Here is a 4898-nt window from a genome sequence, read left to right as displayed (position 1 = left end):
TTGCTTCATCGGAGCGCCCAAGCCAAAGAAGGAACAGAGAGGGTCTGGTAGCAAGACAGAAGTCACTGTCTCTTGTAACAGAACCTTAGAAATGACCTCTATCACCTTGGCTGTATTCTATTCATTAGATGTAGGTCACAGGTCTTGTCCCAAGTCAAAAAATACCTAGGTGGGTGGGGGGAGGTCACAGACTAGGGTGTGTGTGTCATTTTAAAAGTCTGTTGAACACACACAGAAAGCCATCGAGGTGTCTAAACAGGGAGTGAGATGGTCTAAGGCATAACTTCAAAGGACCCCTTTGGCTTCCTCAAGTATTGGGAGTGTGGGTGGGGGTTGTGAAAGGAAAGCAGGAAGGCTGGTGGGGACTTCTGTACCAGATGATGCTGGTTTGGGCTAAGGAGGTAACATTGGAGAGGCAGAGGAGGACAGCCAAGGTGGCCTTGCCAATGGATAGGAGGGCGTGGGGACAAGTGAAGAGGAACCGGGGATGACTGCTCTGAGTCGGCTGTGACATCATGGCATGAGGGTGCCTTTGACTCTTGGGACATGTGCTCTGCATTTTTTTCCTCCTGGCAAAGACCATCGCAACGTCCTCTGGCTTTACCCAAGGTCACCCATTTGCTGGATGGCTAGCTAGAATTAGGAGCGCCAGCCACGAGCAGAGAACAGATGTCTCCTTGCGCAGGACTGAGGGACTGTCCCCACATCCTTCCTCTTATTAAGCTGCCCACGCTCAGACCAATCAAGCCAGTGAACCGGAGGTGTGGTTGGGGAGCCACTCACCTATACCCATGCTCGCAAAGTCAGCCAGAGCTAGAGAGAGTGAAGGTAGGCATGCATGAGTGCATACGTGTATGCGCGTGTGCATACATGTTTCTCTGTCCCTCAGATGATCTACGGTTGGAGTGGAGAATATGGTTCAGGGAAGGAAGACTTCTGAAAACTGACCCTAGAATTTTAGGGCATTCTGAACAAATAAATTCCAGACAAACAAGCACTTTAGGACTTTGCCTGAAGAACACCTGGGTGAAAAGTAAAGAAGTTAGGTAACTATGAGGCTGCCGTTTGCTGTGACAGTCTCACCACCAAGCTCTTGATGGATGCCTCATTTAATCCTCCTAACAACCCCATGCACTAGGATTATCCCATTTCACAGATGGGAAAACTGAGGCTTTGAGAAGGTAAGCAACTTGCCCAAGGTGACAGAGCTCATGAATGGGAGAGCCAGGGTTTGATCCTGTTCTGTCTGACTCCAAACCCACGTTCCTAACCGTTACGCTCTCACTGCCTCTCATTTAAGCTGGTTGAAGATTCGTTTCCTGGCTCCAGGGATGAAGCTAGAAGCAGGAGCTTTTCTTCTAAGTGGGTCCAGGCTTGCCAGAGACCTAGTGGTTAGGAGAGATGGAGCTAGGTTTGGCTCTCCCCCGTGCAGGCGGCAGATAGTGCCCCTGGTGGTGAAGATGAGAAAGGGCCGTGGATGAGAACAGAGGAGCTTGGAGTTGGCCCGTTAATTGTGGGACAGACTCACAGCAGTGCCCACGGAGTAGAGAGCCGGCTCCATGAACTCAGGCTGTCCCAAGCAAAGGGCCAGAGCATGTCTCCTTTCCTAGGGCTCTTGGGTGTCCTCCTGCCTCCTGCCCAAACAGTTTTGCTCATCAGAGGCAATACACACCCGTAACCCAAATGACGTCACCAACACCAGCCACGTTCATCATTCAAACCCAGCATCGGCTCCTAAGTGCAGACTTCTGCACAGCCCATACTGAAACAATCTTGTGTACAACCTAGGGCCTAGGATTTTGGCTAATTTAGTGGTCAGTCTGCCAACCAAAGGGGGAAAACCTCCTGACTAAGGACTATTTCTGTATGCAGGAAGCAGGGCCCACAGAGGGGATTTTCTGGGGGCCACTGTCCACGTAGCTTCCCAAAACCCAACTTCGCAGGGAGACAGACATGCCACTTATGAAACAAGACGAGAAGGGCCACGTAGCTATAGCTCGGGGAACACCGGGGGAGTGGGGAGCTCTGCTTGGCCAGTTGGGGAAGGCGTGACCCTGGGTTTTGAAAACATCAGAATACCTTGGGTATTTGCCACATCGGGTTCTGAGCCTCTTGAATAGGAATCACAAAGAAGGTGCTGACACAGGATCTCTGAAAGTCTGTCCCTGTCACCTGCGACATTTTCCCATCCGGCTGTAAGAGGCCCCCTTCCTGGGGGTGGGGGGGAGCAGGGTGATTGGAGCAGCTGGGGAGTCAGGATGCCTGTGTTCTATTTCCAGCAGCTATCACTGACTCATGGTGTGACCTTGCTGAGGTCAGAGCTATGTTTTCCTTGCCTGGGGAAAATCAGAGGTGACAAAGTTTGCATTTTCCCAAGGGCTAGGAGTCCTGGAACATCGGGGGCCCCTCCCTGCTCCCCGTGAACCCCAACTGAGTCTTCTCCTGCTGATATTAATGAAAAATGCTTAAATTTGTATTTGAGGGACTCTGGGGGACACTCAAAGCAAGAAACAAGGCGTTCTTGTCATAACAGGACTGAGAGCCACTTTTATAAGCAGTTTCTCTAAATTCTCTTCAGATCACGTTTCCTACCAGTATTTCCCCATGTGGGCCTTACGTAGTCTGTGGAAGAGAGGAGAGCCAGTATTTTCTCCCAAGTTTCAAGATGAGAAAGATCCAGGCCAGGAGTGGTATTTCTCAACAGTTTCATTAGCAGAAGCCCCTTTCCTTACTCTACCACCAAGCACCCCCGTTTTGAAAGCCTTTGCTAAATCCTTTGCATTTATTACGTAGAAACGCATCTCCGTTTTCATTAATCAAAGTCATCCGTGAATGCCAGCTTCTGCACAGCACAAAAGAATCAGGGCTACCATCAAGTCCATTACCAAAAATTGCAGCATTTACTCTGGGTGGCCTCCTTGCAGATCAAGGCCCGGTTTCACCTGATTTTTTTTTTTTTTTTTTTTTTAAATTCAGAAAAGTGTTCATCGCCAAGGGGTCCAGGGACCCCAGGCTAAGAAATGTTTCCCAGGGGAGATCAGGTAGCCCGTGAACGTTTCTGTGACTAGCAGTGGGGCCAGGACCAGGTTCAGGAGCCCGACTCCCAGGCCAGGGCCGCAGCCAGCCAGACTCCTTGGCAGGCACACAGGGGCACGGGTCCGCACGTGTGAGCTGGGAGCCCAGTCAAACACAGATGCCATGAAGCTGTGATCCGGAGGGCCCAAGCCAGGGATAAAGAGGCTCTCCTCAGTACCGGAGTGAGCAGCTGAAACCAAGCCTGAGACTGGAAAGGTGGAGAGTGTCACAGATGGGTGCGGGGCACTCCTGGAGAGTTGCAACAGGGGGACCTTTTTATTCTGCCACCTGCCAGTGCTTTGTCTGAGACTGAAGTAACACATCATGTATGCAGCCTGGGGTACGCTCCCCCACTCTAGGAGGATTGAGATGATCCCCCCTGCCCCCGCATCTGCCACTTCAAGGAGATGATGGCAGAGTCGGGGTGGATCCTCTGTACCTGGGGATGATAAAGGCAAGCGGAGGACCCTGGGAAAGTAGGGGCACAGACAGAGGATTCCGAAGGTCTGGCATGGTGGCTCAGAGTAGAAGCAGGCAATGGGCTGGAGGACCCCAGGAGCTGTTCCCTGGAACTCTCCACCTACCCTCCTCCCCACCCCGACCCCGGTCTTCTGCAAACACCTGTCATCTATTGAGCGGTTGGCTCGGTCCCAGAGGCTCAGGTTTTTGATCCATCGGAAGGCATCGAGACTGCATGTACCTTTGGAAAAAGGCTGAGGCTTAGCTCTTATGGTTTTAGAATCTGAGCCTTTACCCATCTGTGTGGGGGCCAGGGACCAGGGCAGGGTCTCTGGGGGCCCGCTGCCCAACAGCTGTTCCTTGGGTTATTTTGGTTCCGTGGGAGCTTATCAATTCCAGGGTATTTGGACCAAAATAGCCAGCAGCAGGGCAAACTCTTGGTGGCTCTGTGGGGACCTCTCAACCATTTCTAAAGGAGCTGGGGGGTGGTGGGGGGGGAGGAGTTTGGCTTGAGAGTAGTGTTCCCTGGAGGGAAATCTCCTGCCAGTATCATACTTATTACCCTTTCCCATTCCACAGATGGGACACTGGAAGAGGCCTCACCACTGGGAGCCAGACCCCTGTGCGCCCCCCCCCCCCCCCCCCCCCCCCCCCCGGCGCAGTGCCTCTCCCTTGGGCCTCTGGTAGACCAGCAGCCTGGTCTAATCCTGCCAGGGGGGATTCTGGTTCCTGACAGGCTCCAGCCAGCATGGAAAGTGCTGACAAGCCCTGGCTTCCTTCAGGCCACAGCTGCCTGCCTCACTTGACCCCTAGTGCCTCCCTGAGATGGGTCAAGTGCGGGTGGGCGGAGTGAGGAGGGAAAAATGAGCCACTCAGGAGCTCCGCCCAACCCTAGGTCAGCGGCTCTAGGCTCTAGAGCCCGCCGGGATTGCCCCGGGGCACAGAGCCAGAGGGACCTAGGCTCCCTTTGGCAATGGGGTTGGCGCACAGGGAGCGCTCTTTGGCACCAGGAGGGCGCTGGGGTGCGGGGCAAGGCCCCCAACACGCCCTCTGGAAATCGCTGGCGTGGGGGGCGCTCGGTAACCGAACTTAGTCGTCGAGCCCTCCTGGCCAAGTCCACGCGACAGGTCTTATTACCCGGTCTCAGAAAAAAGCTGCCCGGGTGGGGCCGCTTTGGCGCTGGCCACTCGGCCACCTCTATCGCTCCCCGCCTCTCCCTGGGATTTTCCAGCGGGTTAATTTCCTGTCCCGGTAAGTCCTTCGCGAGTCCTCGCCCCTCCCTCCCCGACTCTCCCGTCTCGGTCCCTGCTGCCCCGGACTCCCCGAGTCCGTGCGCCTTGCGCTCGGTCGCCCCCGCGCGCCCG

Source organism: Mustela lutreola, chromosome 10 (genome assembly GCF_030435805.1).
Source record: "Mustela lutreola isolate mMusLut2 chromosome 10, mMusLut2.pri, whole genome shotgun sequence".
Taxonomy (NCBI): domain Eukaryota; kingdom Metazoa; phylum Chordata; class Mammalia; order Carnivora; family Mustelidae; genus Mustela; species Mustela lutreola.
This window is presented reverse-complemented; position numbering follows the sequence as displayed.